Raw genomic sequence first — 22,348 nt, 5'->3', positions numbered from 1 at the left:
AAACAAACAAACAAAAAAAAAACAGGACAAAAATAGAGAACAGAAAAGATACCAAAAAGCTGTTTTTGGAAAAGTTCAATTAAATTGATAAGCCTCTCAACAGGAAAATGTCAGAAGGACACAAGTGACAATTTCAGAAATGAAAGGTCATTACTTCTGTAATTCTATGATTTAAAAGAATAATAAAAGAGTACTATGAACAACCATACTAACAAATTTCATATCATAGATGAAATGCACCAATTTCTTGAAAGCTATTAACTGCCAAAACTCAAAAAAGTAGTAAATGACCTAAACAGCCCTATATCTGTTAAATAAATTGAATCAATAATGAATAATGTTTTTTAAAAAAAACACTATCAGGTTCAGGTGCTTTTTTAATTTGGGGGGGAGTCAGGGTCTGTCTCTCACACAGGCTGGAGTGCAGTAGCACAGTCACAGACACTGTAGTCTCAACCTCTTTAGCTCAAGTGAACCTTCCAGTGCAGTCTCTCAAGTAGCAGGTACTACATTCATGCACCACTGTGCCTGGTTAATGCTTTCTTTTTCAATTTTTAAATAATTTTTTGTACAGATGGGATCTCACTGTGTTGCCTAGACTGAGCTTTAACGCCTGGGCTCAAGTGATCCTCCCCCCTTGGCTTCCCAAAATGCTGAGATTACAGTTGTAAGCCACCACACTTGGCTCAGATGTTTTAACTGGTGAATTCCACCAAATATTTAATTTAAAAAATATATCAATTCTCTACAATTTCTTACAGATTATCTTAATAGCAAAACCAATAAAGCCCAGTTTTTATTACAGAAATAAAAACTAAAGTCTAATATCTTTAATGGACACAGATGCAAAAATATTCAACATACTATCAGCACATTGAATCCAACAATTCTATAATGAATTATATACCATGATAAAGCAGGATTTATTTCAGGTATGCAAGACTGGTTCAATATTTAAATATCAATCCGTGTAATCTGCCACATCAGCAGACTAAGAAGAACAACGAAAGAAGAACATAGTAATTAATGCAGAAAAAGCATTTGAGAAAATGCAACATCCAGTCATGATAAAAATTCCCAGAAAACGAAGAATAGTTGGGAACTTCCTCCACCTGACGAAGAGCACGTATAAAATACTAAGAGCTAACAACATATTTGACAGTGAGACACTAGGTATCTTCTTTCTAATATGGAGAATAAGACAATGATGTGTCATTCAATCACTTTAACTCAGCACGGTACCGGAAGTTCTAGCTATCTCAAAAATACAAGCAAAAGAAATAAAAGATGTGCAAATTGAGAAGAAAAAATAAAACTGTCTATGATTCATACACAGATGAAATAATTATATATATATATAAATTCCAAACCACCTAGAAAATAAACAACAAAAGGAGAAACAAAAACTTCCTGAAACCAGTAAGCAAGTGTATCAAGGTTGTAGAACAAAAAGTTAATGTACAAAAGTCAATTGCACTTCTAAATACTAGTAAAGAATAATTGTCACTTAAAAAAACATGAAAAACTGAAATATGTAAATTTACAAGACCATATGAACAGTATCTGTATGGAGATGCTGTAAAACAATGAAGAAAAAAAGAAAACAATCTAGGCAAGTGGAGAGATATTACCTGTTCAGGGATTGGAACACTCAATATTACTAATCTGTCTTTTTTTTTTTTTTTGAGATGGAGTCTCGCTCTGTCACCAGACTGGATGGAGTGGCATGATCTCGGCTCACTGCAACCCCCACCTCCTGGGTCCAAGAAATTTTTCTGCCTCAGCCTCCTGAGTAGCTGGGATTACAGGCATGCACCACCACATCTGGCTAATTTTTGTATTTTTAATAGAGATGGGGTATTGCCGTGTTGGCCAGGCTGGTCTTGAACTCCTGACTTCAGGTGATCCACCTGCCTCAGCCTCTCAAAGTGCTGGGATTACAGGTGTGAGCCACCAGGCCTGGCCCAATTCTTTCTAACTTTATCTATAGATCCAATGCAACTCCAGCAGGCTATTCTGTTGATGTCAACAAGCTGATTCTAAAGTTTATATAGAAAAACAAGACACTCAAAACAGCCAACACAATATTGAAGAAAAACAAAGTTAGATTACCGACTACCCAATTTCAAAGCTTACTATAAATCTACAGTAATCAAGTCAGTGTGGTTTTGGTGACAGAATAGACAAATACATCCGTGGAACACTAGAGATTCCAGAGGTAGATCAACATGAAAAGTCAACTGATTCTTGACAAAGGTGCCGTGGCGGATTGACGGACTTTGTCAGGAGACATGCCCCGTACAGTGCATCCACTGTAGTAGTCCCCGTTGTTTGGCAGCATCAGTTTCACTTGCCAGTGAATATCTGCATACACAAACATGACATTCGGTGTGGGCAGTGTGAGCTGATTTTAGGGTGGTGCCATATTTAATATGCATAACTGAGGTAAATTATTAACTTTACAGATATTAAATAAGGTTAACTTTCTTCAAGATGTTTGTTCTAGAAGAAGAACCAAGAGTCTCTGCACACAATGGCCTGTGGTTGAAGATAAGGTGTTCCCAAACTTTAGTGTGCATCAAAATATCAAAATCACCTGGAAGGCTGGTCAAACAACATGTTGCTCTCACACGGGGATTTCTGACTTAGCAGGAGGGGCTGGAGAATTTGGATGTCTAACAAGTTCCCAGTGAAGCTGAGTTGCTGGCGCTAGGACCAGGCCCTCAATCCCGCTGCTTTGGACTCAAGCAGAGGGGGAATGCAGAGCAGAGCACCAGACTAGCACCTGAAAGAGCCACAGTGGGGGAATGCAGGACGCACTGAAAGCAAGACAAGCCCTTTGCTTGATAAACTACATGATTCAGAGCCAGTTTGGTATTAAAAACAAAACAAAGCAACAAACAGCACGAGGGCATCTGGCCACAGGTGACTTTTATGTTACCTAAAATGTCTGAAGTTTAGGATCAATTTGCAATGAGAGATTACAATTTTTCAAAATATGATTTCCATCATTTATGTTCATTATCCTGTGTGCTGGACTTCTACAGAAAGGTAAGCTATTAAATGAGTGTATTTTAAACCAATAAATTTCTGTGAACTTATCAGGCAGCAACAGAAATCCAGCAAAGAGAACAACTAAAGCATACATTACTGAAGCTAAGGCTAACTTTTATCAGGAAGAAGATATTTTTAGATGACTTTAGGTAGTTTGCAAATTCCAAAAGACATGAAGTTTCCTTTGGAGATACAATCTTTCTACTTCATTTGTAATTGTCAAAATACAGGAAAATCACATTTCAATTTTGAGCATTTCAATAAGAAACTGCTAAAATGCAGATACTCCATTCAAAAGTCTCTTAATAAGCCACTAGCATTACCTGGATTCGAGGCTACTTCCTCTGCTGTTAACATAAATAGGTGGTAAATACCACAGTCTAGGCTGGGAGGTGGGAAGCAGCTCTAGGCATGTGTTAAAATGTAATCATTTCTTGATCAAGGTGCACGGCCACATCCATCTATTAGAAGAGGGGTATTTGAAACAATGTCCCAAAGGAAGAAGACAGGTGCTGGGAGGTAAGGGCTCTGTGAGATTCCCAAAGTCAGGTTTTGCAAATAGATGGAGATGGAGATGGGGTTTCCTTCCCCTCACGCTAAATATGGGAAAGATAACGTCATGCGCAAATGGTTCCACAAAAGGGGAACTTGGTGAAAGGAGCTGAAGAAGTGGGGAAGGAAAGAAGGAAACCAGGGAGAGGGAAGGAATAGAACAGGGATTGCTCCTGAGAGGTACTGGAGGGGCAGAAGGCGCAAGTCCACAGCCAGCACTGCCTCCCCGACTTCTGCGCTGCTTTGGGCTCACTGCCTGTGGACTAAACCCAGGATTTTGTTGTTTCATTTTTCTTCATATGACCTAGTGGCCCATTAAACATATGTTGAATTGGGCATCAGCACTAAGGGGAAAGAGGAAGCAAGAGAAAGAGAGATACCAAGAATGAACGGGAGAGAGAGAGAGAGTCTAATTTAGAGTTAAGAGTTTGCAAGGTGGTGTTGGCAGCCACCATTATGGTTGCTAATTTTTTTCTACTGAAAAAAAAAAAAACAAAAAACACAAAACACAATCTTTCAATTCACCTGATACCTGAAGTCCAAGAATTTATCATGATGTGGGACTGGGCCACTTGGGGATTTAGCACCCAGCATTTTTTAGTGACCGAAGTAATGAAAATGACCAAAGTGATGAAAATTTAATCAGTCCCACAAAAAAAAAAAAGTTTGCGGAAGCAATGAGTGGCTCGAAGGACATGGTGGCCAGCTGCTGACGCCCAGAAGTCTGGTTACTGAAGGTGTCATCTAAGACTGAAGAAACATAGATTTTTTTTCCCCTGATTCCTTGAAATTTCCCTTCCCTTACTCTCTAGCTGCATTAAAACTCCCTACTGCTGCTTTTTGTTGAGGTGGATTGGGAGCTCTTGCCTTCTTACCTCCTCACTTTGGCCAAATAGAATAAGCCTTTCTGTATCTCCAAGCACCTGTGCGTGAGTGTCCGGCCTCAGTTGCATATCAGGTGCACAGGCCTGAGTTTGGGCTTCTACCTCTAACTTACAGCCTAGGATTTCATACAGCAGGAGTGGAGAGGATAACACACTCGTCAACAAGCCCATTCTCTGAGACTATTTTTACCTATTTTTAAGCCTTTTGGTCTCAGGTCTGCCTAAGGAATAAGTTGCCACTTTTAGTGAGGGAATAAGGCAGTTTAGGACCAGCTGAGAAAAGCAGAGGTGAAGGAATAATTAGGACTAAATCTAAGCCTAATTCACAAAGTCTTCTTGGCCCCAACTCTAAGACCTTCCTCCAAATCATCAAATGGAACAGGGTGATGCTTGTTTTAGGCATCAGGCAAGCATCCAGGGATGCGTGAAGATAGCCTCGCACACATTGCTTTCGTGCCCTGTATAAACCACGCCTCCCCAAAGAGCCCTTCCTTTCCTATCCTGATGTGAAGACTGACTGAGATAAACTATAGCAAGGCGAGAGAATTGTTCCTTACAATAAATGTAATCTCAAAGGGTAAAGTACCTCATTCACCTGGCTGCTTAAGCACAAGAAACTATACAGCACTTAAGGAAACAGATACATAGTTAGGAAATTAAATAACATGAATTACTAGCACCTGTATCCTAAAGCCACCACAAGGGATAAAGTAAACCCTTGAATAGGATACATTTTAGGAGGAATTCTAAGGAAGCCCCACTTTTCAAAGAGCAAATTTAACTGCTTAAGAGCATATTAAAAGAAAATACATAAAATTAAAGCAATTGAATTAGTTTCCTATGAAAACAGAGTCAAATCTTACCAAATTTGAAATTATTATAATTATGTAATTTAATCATTTAGACTTCTTCCCATGTAACTGCTTAACTTACCTCCCGAAGTCCTGACTGTTGAGATGCCTGGTCTTCTGCCGACAAACCACGTGAAAACGGATTCATTGACTCACCAGTTACAAAACCCTCAGGCAAAATGACCCACAATTAGCAACGGAGTCATTGCTACAGGCAGTTTGGGGGAATGAAATGAAATTTTCATCAACATTTTACATGATTCACTCTCCTTAACCTTGAAGAATGGCTCCATGTTTTTGAGTAACATTGACAAAGATAATTAATTGAAGGGACATATTTTTTTTTCTGAAACATCAATGAAATTGTTGTAAGCAAACTCAAGCCTGAATTCTGAATTAACATCTCCTCAATTTCCCACTCTAAGGTTGGCACTGTCGGTGGTAAGGAGTGGATGAAGAGACTGGTTTTCAGAGGATGGTGGCAGTGCTGTTTTCCCAGGAGATCTGTTGGGGAGGACCTAAGAGTGGAGAAGGAATCAAAGGAGAGGTCTCTGCTCTGCCCTATCTGCTGACGGACCCTAACCCTGCAGTGGGGGCCCACCAAGCCCATTTGGGGGTCCCTAGGTTTTTCTAGACACCATCTCCTCTTCCTTGCCATCGTCCACTTTCTTGCTGGCCATCTGAATTTGTCCATAGATAATATACAAGTTTTATCAAACAATTATCCTCTGGACAGGCAGCAGAAAACCAAAGCCTGTCTGAGTCTCCCAGGAGAATTACAGCACAAAGTTAGGACCTTCCTTAAGGTCTTTAGCATCTGTCCCTGGATAAGCAAGCAAGCCAATAGCTCTGGGTGCCCTGTGCGGCTCACTGACCTGAATTAATGTTTTATTTAAACTGTCCCCAATCTCCTTGTTGGAGGAAATTGTGCCTAAGGAAGCATGGTTTTATGCTCTTTCTTATGAACTCATGAAAGGAACAAATGATGGTATATGGGGCTCAAATCAAAAATTGGTGAGAAAAAGTCCAGGAGTCAGGCTTCGCTTCATGGAACCTGTAAAGAGGTGAGAATTGGAACATTGGAAATAATATTTTCACCCCAGCGATGTGGGCTTTTTGGTTCCTATAACTCCTTCTTAACACATTCACCGTTACCTATGCTAATAAACATTTTAAAAATATTTATTGTATTTGAGTAGATCTTAAGTGATTTTGTGAAACTCAGACTCCTGATGGTTCCTGCAGAGGACTTGTTTGCAAACACAGTGAGCCCCACTGTGGATCCCTAAGTACACTTAGAGGAGACTTTGCGAAGCCCTTAACAAGCAGTTGCATACGTTCTTATGAATTTATCTTTGTTTCAAAATTTTTATCCCATTGTCCATCCTGTGCTTTGTTTTACAAGCATTGATACATTTACTAAAGTTTCTCTGAATATTCCAAAAACCAAACAAACCAAGTTTTCTTATGACTTATAAATCATCAGACCTCACCTTTCTCAAGACCCACAAAATTACAAAACTAACCTGCAGGCTGAGGTGTGACCAGTGCCTGGGTCAGCCTGACTGAGGCCATGAGGATGCTGGAGGCCACACTGTCCACTCTGAGTGTGCCCTGAAGTTATCATGCCTGGACATAGGAACCAGCAGAACCCTGGAGACAGCTCTGTGTCCCCACAGGGCCACCGAATTGCTTCTTCCCTCTCATCTTGGAGTCATTTCCCAATTCACCCAAATGATGGGCTGAGCTTACACTGCAGTTTCCTGGTGGGCACATGATACACCTGAGGGCACCCCCACCAGGCAGCCACTCACTTATTGTCCTGCTCAGCCCTTGATAGCCCTGCTCCTAGGCTGGAGATCCAGATTTCCAACCTGCTCTAGGGTTGAACCCCAATCAAGAAGGAGCCCTGGAGTCCAGCTCTTCCTGCAGAGGCCTGCAGCTGCACCTCCCTGAGTACCGCCCTGTGGGCACCTGCAGCTGGCCAGTTCCTCCTCAGCCTTTCCTTGCTCAGGAGTGGCCTGGTCCAGCACTGCCTCCCTGGCTTCAGAGCCGCCTCCTCTATGGACTCATGCTCCTTGGATCTGGCATCCTGAGTGGAGCCCAGCCCAGTTAGAACACTGGACTTGGTCCCTGAAAGCCGAGCCAGGGCAGCTGCTCCCTCATCCGGGAGGGCAGCCAAGGTCTTAGAGGGGGAGCAACTTCTCTGTGGCAGGAAGGGCATGGAGAGAAGCCTCACAGGTAGCCTCCTCTCCCCACGCCTGCTCTCTTCTCCCCATGAACCTTTCCCCTGAATTCTGCTGAAGACCAGGCCTCAAAAGGGGCACTGCCTTTGTATTTCGCCCTTTGTTTCTCTTTAATTCTAGAAAACCCTGAGTCTACCTTGGAGCACACTCTTGAATGTGACCCATCTAATGTCATCTTGACCCCAAGTCCACTTCCTTCAGGCACGCCTCCTTCTTCATTTTGCTGCCACCAGCGCGTCTGCCTCCAGACCCTCTTCCTCTATGTAGGAGAGGCCACTCTCCTTCTAAAGCAAAACTTGCTTCCTTTTGCTGGAAAACAGCAGCTGCTGACCCATGGAGATCCAGACTCCAAAGGTGGCCCACAACCACCTTTACCCCACGATTTGTTTCCAATCTTCCTTGTAGCCTATCCCCTTACCCCACCACCTGCATGATTGGATTTCTCTGCAAGAGCAGAGATCCACCGTAATGGCAGCTCCAGTAAGAAAGCTGATTTCTGGCTTCTAAGAGAGTCTGCAGTGCAGCAGTTCTGGGTTAAAGGTGAGACTCTGCTGCATTCAGCACCTGGGGATGAGGCTCCTTCCTTACTGCTCTGTCTCCCTAGAAGATGCCGTCCTCCTGGGCCTTCAGATGGATGCCAGTGTGGGATTTTATTGGAATGCACAAACTCCTACACTGGCCAAGAAAAAAGTGGTGCAAAAAGCAATGCACAGGAATGGCTTGAGCAATGCAGGAGATGATGCCAAGCAGCCATGTGCCAGAAGGACATGGGGAGCCCGCGGCAGGGCTTGGTGGTCAGCGGTGAACACAAGGTGGACAGTTTGTCCTCAGAGCCCAGTCACCAGGTGCATCCGCCTCACAGGGTTGGGGCCCGAATCTCTCTGTGCAAGGAGAGCATGTGGTTGGGCTGGTTTGAGTCTCACCCTTGGCAAGAAAGGACATCCCACTTTGATGGCTTTTTACCAAGACTGCACATGATTGGAGCTGTGAAATTCTCCAAAGCAAAACTGGGGTGCTGCTGGCTTGTAGAATTCAGGTGTATGCTCCCCAGGAGGAAATGCCCACTGCTCACTAGAGATGGACAGTTCAGAAGACAACTGGGCAGGACATTATCCCAGCAGCAGGAGTGGGTAAAGAAATGGGCAGGCAGAGCGGGTAGGGAGGGAGTGAGGAGCTGAGGAGCTCACTGGAGTGAGAGTGAGATGGCTCATGGGCACAGAGAAATAACTCAGTCAGAAGCCAAAAAAATAACCTGAAGGCTGCACCAAGCAGTTTTGATGTCTTGCGTATAGTGGGAGGCAATAGATATTTGTAGGGTAGAATGAAGGGAAGAAAGACTGATTACAGGGAGGCCACTTAGGAAGCGACCGTGATATTCAAAGAAGACTCAAAAAGACAAGCCAAGGTAGAGGCAGTGGGAGTGATAATGCTGAAAATAGATTTGGAATTTAAAACTGTATCTTTTCCAGTGAAACCATTTCTCTATTGCCCAAACTCAGTGGTGCCACTTGTGGCCGCACAGGCTGTGCAAGGCACATGGAAACGAATGGCTCCCCTGAAGTTGTGGGACGAGGCAGCCCTGCCTGGAGCTTCTGACATATGCAGGCAAATAAACATCCAGTGCTTTCTCACAGAGATCTCCGGTGATAGGATAAATCACACATCCCAGCAAAGCAAGGGAAGAAAGCCAAAAATATTGAAGGCAGGCAAGGAGGGACCAGCAAACAAAAGACAAATAAAACCATAAGAAGGATTTTATATTCTAAAGATGATGGATCTTGAGCCACAGACAAAAGAGATGGATGGTTAGAAGCAGAGCAGCTGCAGAAAGAGGAAATCAGCAATGCATGTTTAATTTAACAGTTCAGGAAATCCGGTTACCATTTTTATTCAAGCATAGTGGTGTGCTCTGCTATTCTCAAGAAATTATTTCCTTTTAAAAGTCCTGTTATTTGACTGTATCACGATAGAAATGGCTACCCATTGGCCATTCCCATCTCTTTCTCCAGTGCCTGCCTCCAGCTACAGAAGCCAGAGAACCAGGCACCCTCTTCCCCAACATTCTGCAGCTGGGAGGGGCCTTGTGGTCCCATCACATGGAGAGTGAAGGGCAGGGTGCCAGGCTTGTGGGAAAGATGTTTCCTTCTCTGTAGAAGAGAAGAGCTCTCTCCTTGCCCTTGTATCCCAGCTTCCTGCCTTGGCATGTTGAGATGTGAGAAGCCACTTTGCACCCATGAGAGAGAAGCAGGAGAGCTGTAGAGATGCTGACCCATGTCCTGACATCATGGGGCTTTGGAGAGCACTTGGAACCACCTTCTCTCTCTTCAGGTAAAGAGGATATGCTCTTATGGTTTAAGCTGCTGCTCCCTGGGCTTTCTGTTGCACAGATGAAGATACCTGAGTTCATGCAGTCCAAAGTGAAGGGTGTAAACACATTGCTTGTATAACAAGTACTTGCATGGACATGATTCTATAATGAGGTCTATTATTTAAGATTACCTGTTATCAAAATTAGATAGGTGATTCACTTTATATTTTACAGAAAAAAATTTCTTGAATAAACCCAATTATATGATTGGCCATCTGATGATAAAATGTACTCAAGCAGTAAAGAAATATTACTAACTGTTTCTTCTGGATGTTACTCCCTGGAAAAAAAGGGTAATATTTATAGAATTGATGAATAATTATAGTATTAAATAATTATTTTCAACATCTCAATCAAAATTATTCTCTTAATTTTCAACAGTTATCCAACATTTCAATTTTTATAAAACAAACACAACTTTTTCATGATGTAAGTTTCAATGGTTGGTTATTTATTAACTGAAGATTTTTCCATTTCTAATATATGACAAGCATTTTGCTTCAGGAATCAGTATCTTTATCTCAGGTTTCTTTTTTCTTTTCTTTATTCCTGAAGTGAAATTACTGGGAGCTGGCATATCAAAGATATTCTGACCTTAAACAATTAGACAAACTAATTACAGTCAGGTTTTTAAAAGAGCAGGCATTTAATTTCCACAAATCTCTATGTTGCCATATTCTTACAAGTTGTTTCATGCCCCATGATTAGCAGGCAGTCTGTGATAAGAGATTTCTTCAAGGCATTGGGATGGATGAGCCTTGTTAGATGTGGTTAACAGATTGAGTACAAATTTACTTCAAATTTTATTGACCCATTGTCTTACAGGTCACTTTCATGAATTGTCTTACAAGACAATTAATGAAATAAATAGGGATTTAAAAGTTTCTTTTAGGTCTTGGCATAAGTAGATCATGAATCAAAAAATGAACCTGTCAGTCTTTGGGAAATGTGGTTAAATCTACCGAAGTAATACATTGAAGATCATGAAGTTAAATTTGCTGAATGATCTGTTGGATTTGCTATTGCATGTTTGGCTCCCAGAAAGTTGTTCCTTAAAAGACAAACAAAAAAACCTTTAAATCACAATTCTATTTCTTTATTTCTCTCTTTGCATGCCAGACTTTTAAGAACAGCAACACTTTGCATGGCCATCTCCAGCAGGAGGTAGTAGAAGAGTGCTGAAGTTGGTGGTAGAAGCTGAGCTCATTATCTGAACATAATTAATCTCTATGTGATCACAACATCCATGTTGACACAATTAACATTAACTTAAAAATATTGAACATGGATGTGTCAACCTAAATAGCAAACAGAGAGAGGCTCTCTAAAAGTAAAAGATATTTATTGAGGCATGGGGCATTGCAAAGGGCACATGTGTGCCTTAGTAAACTATGTACACATTCAGGGAGGTAAAGGAAGGCTATGCTTTTAAAGAAAAAATGAAGAGTATTACATAATTATTTTAAAATGATTATTCTTGGCTTTGTTGATCAATAACAAAGATGATGCTACTCCAAGGTTGGACAAGCAGTTTTTGGGGTGATGTCCTCGCAGAAGTATTTTTTGGTGTAAGTTCCTGAAAGCATTTGTGCAAGGGTGTGGTTTTTGCAATGTTTTGTGATAGTTTTTGTTGCCAGGCATACAAACATGAGAACTCTTTCTTGATAGCTTTCCTCAGCTCTATTTGTTGGAGTTTTTTTTTTTTTTTGTATTTTTTTTTAACATAAATGACTCCATTTTGATACTGACAATTTCCAAAGAGACAGTTCAGATTTTTCTAAAAGGCCTAGCTATTTGCAAATGACCAAACATCATAGTCATCAAGAAATTTGGAAAACTCAGAATTCCTTAAATTGCAGGTCTATTACTTAGGATAACCTGATTTCAAAGCTATATAATTTATTAATTTTCTATTTTACAGAAAAGGATACTCTTGAATAAATCCGATTATATTAGATACTGAAGGTTAATTTTTCCTGAGTTTCAATGCTGTTCAAATTATACAATGGCTAACCTGGACTGCAGGTGAAAATCGCCAAGGAAGACTTAAAAAGCACACCCTTCCCAGTGTGAAAAGGCTTTCTGATGATTGTCATGTGCAGCCATGGCTGAGAGCATCCCTGGCTGGGCTAGCACTTGTGCCTCAATGCAGTGCTCTCCTTAAGTATTAATCGAGTGAGCTCAGTTGTTGCCAGAAAAACATAAGTTGGACCCAGGAAAGCTTCTCTCTTTCAATTTACCTAAGCCTGCTTTGTTTGATGCATTAGTCAGCCAGGAGATGTAGACTGGTGCCTATGAAAAAAAGAAAACACTCAGAGAAAATGACAGCTCACTTAGGTCTCTGGCATGAATTGCTGCTTTAAAGAAGGAGAACAAATCTTTTTTGGAATCCGAAAAGCAAATTGCTCATCTCTGCTTACCTTAAACAAACAAACAACTAATCCTTGTGTCTCTGCAGTATTTGTAATATTCCCTTTTATTTCCAAGGTCCTGTGTGCCTCGATACTGTACTGTAGACAGGTGCTGTCAGGCCATCTTCCAGGCAAACATGGAAAGGAATAGTGATCAACAGTCAGGGGTACTAATCAACACAGGCCCAGAGCCCCAGTGATCTTCATTCTGCGTTCTTCCTGCTTCTATTTTTAGAAAGTTTGAAATGTACACACTTTATGTAGCCTGCACTGTGGAAAGGCCATCAGTGTTAGCTGCTCAGGTGGAAGGAGACAGAGAATGCCCCGCTTCCATCTCCTTCTTTTCCTAACTGTGTGATGGTGGAAAGTTCCTGACTTGCTGAGCCTCTGTTTCCTTGTCTGCAAAAATATGGCTACATGTTTCTGTGAGGGCCAACTACCAAAGACGAAGAAACAAAAATCCAAATATACTATCTGGCACATACGGAAATAAAAGATATTATATTATTACTCTTTGCTAGTATTATACCTACACTTCATTTTCAATTGTAAAAAGCATCGCACTTAAGCTAGTAACCACTATTCCTTAAGGAACTGTAGTAAACTGACCCTTGATCATCTTCAGGATAAAAGACTTAGCATTGCATCTGTATCTCTTTGTGGTCTGCTACCATGTACCTGCAATACCCACTGAGGGATATTCTTAGGTCCAACTAAATTGAGATGTGCAGAATCACCACGAGCCATGCTTGGCACCCACTGTGCTTACACAGGGCAGAAGCCACAGCATGAGTGTGAAGAGACAGCTCTCCAAGGAGTTTCTGCACGTCTTGCACACACACCTTCTGTTGTGACTGTCTTGTCAAGCATGATGTATGATGCATTGGTTATCCATGGATGGCCACACGGCTCCAATACACTCTGCAATGTTGCTCTAGGATAAACAATAGGATTATTTTCAGTCTTTCTCCTTGAAAGCCAGTGTGATTCTGAGGCTTTTAGTAGAAGACACTTGAGACTCTGCAAGAGGAAAAGACTTCCTGCAATTCCAGTGTGGAGCGAGGTGAAGATGTAGATGTGAGGACCTCAGGAGGGTCTGCCACAGCCACAGTTAGGATGTGGTCTTTCTGAATCCTGTAGACTTGGCCTGGTAATAACCTTTCCACAACCATCTTGACCAAGAAACCAGAATCCCCCATCATCTGCCTGATTCCAAGGCCTCCTGACCGTGCTGATGCCAGGACTCCCTCTGCAAGTCCCCATGTGGCCACCTGCACCTGAATGTCACCCTCTGTCCCTCCTGCAAACCCCTCCTCCCACCACCACCACCTTGTGAAATCCACGTATTGGAAGGCTCTCTGCCTCCACCAGCACTCAGGATCCCACTGGCTGCCTGTGCAGGTTGCTGTTCATTTGCACTCCCTCCTGCATGGCAGAGGGGATTCTGATATTTTCCCAGCAACTCCAGACCAGCTCCAGCCTGGCAACACTGAAAACTTCTCCACTATCTGCTGGTTAAACTATGCCTTTTTCAGTGAGGCATAACTCCTTCTGAGTTTGTTCTTCCTTGGGTGCTCTCCCTCAACCTTAGGGCACCATATAGAGTTTTCTTATGTTGTATAGTTAGCCTTTAATCAAATTTAATAATTCTTTTTATTAAACATCTCCTTTTTAATGGTGGTGTGATTTATATCTCATGATTGGACGCAGACTACTACATCTAGCAAACAGAATTGATAGACAGAGACAGTATCTAGCTCTGGAGCAGAAGATGGGGTTGTTTTGCCACCAATGTAATAAGATAATGTAAAAGTTGGGCAGATCTGCTTGCTGCTCATTATTTAAAAAATTGGTGTTTCCTGAGCTCTGGGTTTATCAGCTGTAAGACAAACTCTCCACCTCTGCATGCACAGCATCTACCCAAGCCCATCTGTGATGCCCCTTGGGGGCTGGAGGATTCAGAACCTATGCGAATACGCAGGTTATGCTTCCTGCTGTGCCTTGATGAAAATGAATCTCTTTGTCTCTAACCTAGAAGTCTCATGTCCTCTACCAGCATCTACACAACTGTGAAAGGATAACTTCTTAGTTTGCAAGTAGAGGAAATTTTCAGAGACTTCATAATTCTTGATTCAAGCAAGATGGAATCAGGGGACCTATGGGAGCTCTTGCATCAGTCTCTGCAACTGTTTCAGCAGTCAGGTGGGCATTCTTTTGGCTGCTTTCTACCCCTGCCTCATGTAAGAGCTTAGGTGCAGAGAGATGAGATTCATATGAGTGGAGGTTCCTCGCTGGCCTAAAAGCCTCATGTTGCACAGTAGCCAATATGTCTTACAACAATTCCATAGTTACAGCTTCCAAGGTTTCTGTAAGAACATGCCAGCACCAAGAGTCACCACACTCTGGGAAGCCCATAGCTCTAGCATCTTGCCAGGCATTATTTAGTTCTCTTAGGCTGCAGAAATTTGCCACTCCGGGGTCTTTTTCCCCATAATCAATATTGTCTTTTGATGTCATTGAAATTCTTTCTTTATCTAATTTCCAGGGAAATAGAGTTAGAAAGGTAATTAAAGATGAAGTCCTAAAGCCAAAGGAGAAAAGATCATATTAACTCCATACTCAGATTGCCTGTTCTACATTTTCTTTTTTAAGTTGTGCACATCAAATTCTGTTTTCTCTATTTTGTCAACCTTTTCGTCAACTTAATATACCAAATTATCTCAAATCTTTGTATTTTTACACATGCAGTTTTCTCTCCCTGAAATGCCCTTCATACAGACCCTTTGTTTACCTGTCATAATTAGCATGTATCTTCAAGGATAATCTCTGGAAGATGGCCAACTAGACGCAGCCAGAAAGAGCATCTCCCACCAGGAGAGACTAAACCACCAAGTAGACAGGTACACTCTGAACAAATCCTCAGAAAGAAGGCATTGAGAATGGACAGAGGGAGGATGCAGACCCTGGGGCTGAAAGGGGAGAAAGCTGGGAACTCTGCGCAAGGTTGCTGAGCACTGGGACTCATTCCTGGCTGAGGCTCACCATAGTCCTGTAGGTGGCATTAGCCATTGTTAGAGGCCAGACCTGGAAAGAGCAGGGCTGCCCTTCCCACAGATTGGGGCCAATCTGATCTGAAGATCCCTTGTGTGCCAGCCTCCCCCAAGAGCCCTAGCTGGCCACACCCCTTTTCAGCACAGCCTCAGCTGCTCTGCTGAAACAGTTGACACAAGCTACTGTGCCATAGCTCATTCACTGGCAGCCCCTGCCTTCCCCTCAGAGCGCTTTGGCAGGCAGACCCCTGCTGGTGTGCACTCATCTATAGCCTTCCCCTGCAGGAGCACTTGCAGCCTTCTTATAATGCTCCACTACCATGCACAGCCCATCCACCACCCTGTTGGTGCACACATGCCTGCTACACCCATGCCTCTCTGCCAACGTGCACTCACCCACGGCTGCCCTGCCACCCTACTGATGTGCGCTTTCCTATACCCCCCAACCACAGTGCGCTCTCCCATGGGCCCCCTACTACCTTCCCACCGAAGCATTTTTGCTGGCAGCTCCCATTGGAATGTTATGCCAACAGACTGAGAACACATCAGCCCCTCCAGCACAGAAGGTGCTTGACCTTGAAGGGCCAGAGAACAAAGAAACAGGCCTGGTCCCAGCCCCCCATCAGGGTTGGAGCATGCAGCCTGGGAGCGCTGACCAGAACCTTGCTCCCTTGAAAATATTCAGAAATGAAATCAATCAACTAAATGCAGCTTATACCACAGCCAAGCCCTAGAGGGCACCAAATAATATTAAAGCAAAGAGCCCCATTTAAAGGATAGCAACTTTAAAGGTTAAAAGAACATCAGCCCGTATGGATGAGGGGAAAAACAAAACAAAACAAACAAAAAACACAGTACAAGAATTTTGGCAACTCTAAAAACAACAATGACTTTTTACCTCCAAATAACACTAGCTTCCCAGCAATGGTTCTTAACCAGATTTAAGTGGCTGAAATGACAGACATAGAATCCAGAATCTGGATGTCAAGGAAGCTCAATGAGATACAGGAAAAGGTTGAAACCCAATCCAAGGAAAATAGTAAAATGATGCAAGAGCTGAAAGACAACATAGCCATTTTAAGAAAGAACCAAACTAAACTTCTGAAAATGAAAAACCCACTACAGGAATTTCACAGTGCAAATGGAAGCATTAATAGAATAGACCAATCTGAGGAAAGAATCTCAGAACTTGAAGATCACTCCTTCAAATCAACACATGCATATAAAAAATTTAAAAAAAGAATTTTTAAAAATGAACAAAACCTCTGAGAAATAGGAGATTATGTAAAGAGAACAAACTTATGAATCATTGGCATTCCTGAAGGAGATAGAGAGAGAGCAAGAAACTTGGAAACATATTTGAAGATACTGGCCACAAAAATTTCTCCAACCTTGCTAGAAAGGTTGGCATGCAAACTCAGGAAATTCAGAGAACCCCCAGAGAGACGCTATACATGATGACCACCCCCAAGATACATAGTCATCAGATTCTCCAAGGTCAATGCAAAAGAAAAAATAATTATAAAGGCACCTAGAGAGAAGGGGCAGGCCACATAAAAAGGGAATGCTATCAGGCTAACAATGTATTTTCAGCAGAACCCTTATTAGCCAGATGAGATTAGAAGCCTATATCCAGCCTCCTTAAAGAAAAGAAATTCCAACCAAGAATTTTATAACAAGACAAACTGAGCTTCATAAGCAAAAGAAAGATTTTTTTTTTAGATAAACGAATGTTACAGAAGTTTTTACCACCAGAACTGCCTTACAAGAGGTTCCTAAGGGAGTGCTAAACATGGGAATGAAAGACGGATACTGGCCACCACAAAAACACACTTCAGTACATAGTCTGCTGACACTACGAAGCAACTCTACAATCAAGTCTACATAACAGACAGTTAACAACACAGTGACTAGATCAAATCCTTACATTTCAATATTGACCTTGAATGTAAATCAGCTAAATGCACTATTTAAAAGGCCCAGAGTGGCAAGTTGGATAGAAAAGAACAATCCACCTGTGTGCTGTCTTCAAGAGACCCATATCATATGCAGTGACACCAATAAACTCTAAGTAAAAGGATAGAGAAAGATCTATCAAGCAAATGGAGAACCAAAAAGAGCAGGAACTGCTATTCTTATTTCAGGCAAAATAGACTTTAAACCAACAATAATCAAAAAGGACAAAGAAGGGCATTATTTAATGATAAAGGATTTATTTCAACAAGAAGACCTACCTATTCTAAATGTATATGCACTCAACATTGGAGCATCCAGATTCATAGAACAAGTTCTTAGATATCTCTGAAGAGACTTAGATAACTACTAAATAATAGTGGGAGATTTCAATACCCAATGATAATGTTAGACAGATTGTTGAGGCAGAAAACTAACAAAAATATTCAGGACCTAAACTTGACACTTGACCAAATGGACCAAACAGAAATCTATCTAATACTCCACCCAACAACAACAGGGTATACAGTTTTCTCATCAGCACATGACACATACTCTAAGACTGACCACACATACATCCATAAAGCAATTCTCAACAAATTCAAAGAAGTGCAATCATACCAACCACACTCTCAGACTATGGCACGATAATAATAGAAATTAATACCGAGCAGCTTTCTCAAAACCACATAAGTATATAGGAATTAAACAACCCAATCTTGAATGACTTTGAGGCAAAGAATGAAATTAAAACATAAATTTTAAAAAAAACTTTGAATCTGATGAAAACAAAAATGTAATATACCAGAATTACTGGGACACAGCAAAGACAAAGTTAAGAGGAAAGTTTATACTGCTAAATGCCTACATCAAGAAGTTAGAAAGATCCTAAATTAATTATCTAACATTATACCTGGAGGAACTAGAAAAACAAGAGGAAGCCAACCCCAAAATTAACAGAAGAAATAAACAAAATCAGAGCTGAATGTAACAAAATTGAGATGTGAAAATCCATACAAAAGATCAATAAAACCAAAAGTTTATTCTTCATAAGAATAAGCAAGATCAATAGACTACTAGCTAGATTAATAAAAAAATAAGGTCCAAATAAATACAATGAGAAATGACAAAGAGGACATTACCACTGAAACCACAGGGGGGGAAAAAAAAACCCTCAGAGACTATTATGAATACCCCTGTTAACAAAAACTAGAACATCTAAAATAAATGGATAAACTACTGGAAACATACCACCACCCAATAATTAACCAGAAAAAAATTGAAATTCAGAACAGACTAATAAGTTCTAAAAATGAATCAGATAAAAAAAAACCTGTATTAGTTCATTTTTACACTGCTATAAAGCACTACCTGAGATTGGGCAATTTATAAAGAACTGAGGTTAAATTGACTCAGTTTTACATGGCTGGGGAGGCCTCAGGAAACTTCTCATCAAGGCAGAAGGTGAAGGGGAAGGAAAGCACATCTTGCATGGCAGTAGGAGAGAGAGCAAACGGGGAAGTCCCACACACAAATTAACCATGAGATCTTTTGAGAACTCATTCATTATCACGCGAAAAGCAAGAGGGAAGTCTGCCCCCATGATTAAGTCACCTCCCACCAGGCCCCCGCCTACAACATGTGGTGTGGGGATTACAATCCGACATGAAATTTGGTTGGGGACACGAAGCCAAACCATATCATTCTACTTCTGGCCCCTCCCAAATCACATGTTCTCACATTTTCAAACCAATCATACCTTTCCAGCAGTTCCCCCCAAAGTCTTAACTCATTCCAGCATTAACTCAAAAGGCCAGGTCTAAAGTGTTATCAGAGACAAGGCAAGTCCCTTACACCTATGAGGCTGTAAAATAGAAAAGCAAGTTAGTTTCTTTAAATGTACAAAGGGAGTACAGGCATTGGGTGAATGTTCCCATTCCAAATGGAAGAAATTGGCCTAAACAAAGGGTCCACAGGTCCCACGCAATTCTGAAACCCAGCAGGGCAGTCATTAAATCTTAAAGCTCCAAAATAATCTTTGTTGATTCCATGTCTTATACCCATGTTATGCTGGGATGGGCTCCCAAGGCCTTTGGCAGCTATGCCCTTGGCTCTTCAGGGTGCAGCCCCCATGGCTGATTTTACAGGCTGGCATTGAGTGCCTGTGGCTTTTCCAGGTGTACAGTGCAAGCTGTCGGTGGATCTACTATTCTGGGTACTGGAGGATAGTAGCCCTCTCCTCACAGGTCCATGTCATAGTGTCCCAATGAGGACTCTTTGCGGGGACTCCAACCCCACAGTTCCCTTCTGCACTGCCCTAGTAGAGATTCTCCATAAAGTCTCCACCCCTCCAACATATTTCTGCTTGGACATCCAGATGTTTCCATACATCCTGTGAAATCTAGGTGGAGGTTTACAAACCTCAAGTCTTGCCTTCTGTGCACTGGCAGGCCTGACTCATGGGAGCCACCAAGGGTTGTGGCTTGCACCCTCTGAGGTCATGGCTTGAACTGTACCTTGGCCCCTTTTTGGCATGGCTGGAACTGGAGTGGCTGGGACCCACGGTGCCATTTCCCAAGGCTTCACAGAGCAACGGGGTCCTAGGCCTGGCCTATGAAACCATTTTTCTTCCAAGGCCTCCAGGCCTGTGATAGGAGGGGCTGCAGTGTAGATCTCCGAAATGCCCCAGAGGCATTTTCCCCTTTGTCTTGGCTATTAATATTCAACTCATCTTTACTTATGCAAATTTCTGCAACCAGAGGCTTGAATTTCTCCCCAGAAAATGGGTTTTTCTTTTCTACCGTATGGTCAGGGCAGATGTTCCAAACTTTAATGCTCTGCTTCCATTTTATACATAAGTTCCAATCTGTTTATGAATGCATATGAGCATAGACTTGTATTTAAAAACAACCAGGTCACTTCATGTGAGTGCTTTGCTGCTTAGAAATTTCTTCTGCCAGATTCCCTAAATCATCTCTCTCTAGTTCAAAGTTCCACAGATCTCTATGGCACAGGCAAAATGTCAGAAGTCTCTTAATGAAAGCATACCAAGTGTGACCTTCACTCCAGTTCCCAAAAAGTTCCTTATCTCCATCTGAGACCACTTCATTGTCCATATCACTATCAGCATTGTGGTCAAAATTACACAACAAATCTCTAGGATGTTTCAAATTTTTCTACATCTTCCTCTCTTCTTCTGAGCTCTCCAAACTCCTCCAACCTCTGCCTATAACCCAGTACCAAAATTGCTTCCATATTTTCAGGTACCTTTATTGCAGTGCCCCATTCCAAATACCAATTTTTTGCATTAGTCCACTTTCACACTGCTATAAAGAACTATCTGAGACTGGGTAATTTACAAAGAAAAGAGGTATAGTTGACTTACAGTTGTGCATGGCTGGAAGGCCACAGGAAACTTACAATCATGGCAGAAAGCAAAGGAAAAGGAAGGCACATCTTATAATGGTGGCAGGAGAGAAAGAAAGAGCAAAGGGGAGAACTGCCATGCACTTTTAAACTATCAGATCTCACGTGGACTCACTCACTATCATGAGAACCAAAAGGGAGAAGTCCGTCCCCATAACTGAATTACTTCTCACAAGGCCCCTCCCCCAAAACTTAGTGATTACACTTTGAGATGAGATTTGGGTGGGGACACAGAGCCAAACCATATCACCTGCTAAACGGAAAAAGCCCTGGACCCACGTGGATTCACAGCCAAATTCTACCAGACATACAAACAATAGCTGGTACCAATCCTACTGAAATGACTGCAAAAAATTAAGGTAGAGGGACTTCTCCCTAACCCATTCTATGAGTACAGCATCATTATTATATCAAAACCTAATTGTGACATAACAACAAAAGAAAACTTCAGGCTAATATCCTTGATGAACATAGATGCAAAAATCCTCAATAAAATACTAGCAAACTCCATCCTCAATAAAATGCTAGCAAACTGCATCCTCAATAAAATACTAGCAAACTGAATCTAGCAGCACATCAAAAAGCTAATCCCCCAGATCAAGTAGGATTAATCCCTGGGATGCAAGTTTGGTTCAACATATGCAAAGCAATAAATGTAATTCACCAGATAAACAGAACTAAAAACAAAAAACACATGATCATCTCAATAGATGCAGAAAAGGCTTTCAATAAAAATCAGCATCCCTTCCTGTTAAAAATCCTCCACAAACTAAGCGTTTGAAAAACATACCTTGGCCAGGCACAGTGGCTCCTACCTGTAATCCCAGCACTTTGGGAGGCTGAGGCGGGTGGATCATGAGGTCAGCAGATCGAGACCATCCTGGCTAACACAGTGAAACCCCATCTCTACTAAAAATACCAAAAATCAGCTGAGCGTGGTGGCTGGCCCCTGTAGTCCCAGCTACTCGGGAGGCTGAGGCAGGAGAATGGAGTGAACCTGGGAGGTAGAGCTTGCAGTGAGCTGAGATCGCGCCATTGCACTCCAGCCTGGGTGACAGAGCAAGACTCCATCTCAAAAAAAAAAAAAAAAAAAAAAGAGAAACATACCTCAAAATATATACATGCCCTCTATGGAAAACACACAACCAACATCATACTGAATGGGCACAAACTGAAAGCATTCCCCTTGAAAACTGGAAACAAGCAAGGAGAAAACAGGCAAGAGAAAGAGAGAGCAGCCAGAGGTCCTCTCGTGCCACTCCAGCTCGACATAGTACTGGAAGTCCTAGCCAGAGCAATCGGACCAAAGAAGGAAATAAAAAGCATCCAAATAGAAAGAGAGGACATAAAACTATCCCTGACTGCAAATAATATGATTCTATACCTAGAAAACCCCATAGTCTCTGGACAGATGCTCCTTGATCTAATAAACAACTTCAGCAGAGTTTCAGGATACAAAATCAATGTAAAAAAAAATCAGTAGCATTTCTATACAACAATAACATCAATGATGACTACCAAATCAAGACTGCAGTCTCATTCACAATAGCCAT

The 22,348-nt window shown here is 41.8% G+C and overlaps 1 long non-coding RNA gene across 1 annotated transcript; it reads right to left on the bottom strand.

Moving 5' to 3' along the window:
- Window positions 1-10,403: 10,403 nt before the first annotated feature.
- Window positions 10,404-13,403, bottom strand: LOC134756441 (uncharacterized). Its single transcript, XR_010131820.1, has 3 exons — window positions 13,209-13,403; window positions 12,376-12,490; window positions 10,404-12,247 (listed from the first exon to the last, which is right to left on the bottom strand). It is a non-coding gene; the product is annotated as an uncharacterized lncRNA (long non-coding RNA).
- Between the last annotated feature and the right edge of the window lie 8,945 nt (window positions 13,404-22,348).

The sequence above is a fragment of the Gorilla gorilla genome, chromosome 19 (genome assembly GCF_029281585.2).
Source record: "Gorilla gorilla gorilla isolate KB3781 chromosome 19, NHGRI_mGorGor1-v2.1_pri, whole genome shotgun sequence".
Taxonomy (NCBI): domain Eukaryota; kingdom Metazoa; phylum Chordata; class Mammalia; order Primates; family Hominidae; genus Gorilla; species Gorilla gorilla.
Note: the sequence above shows the minus strand (reverse complement) of the source record. Positions and strands in the feature narration are given on the sequence as shown.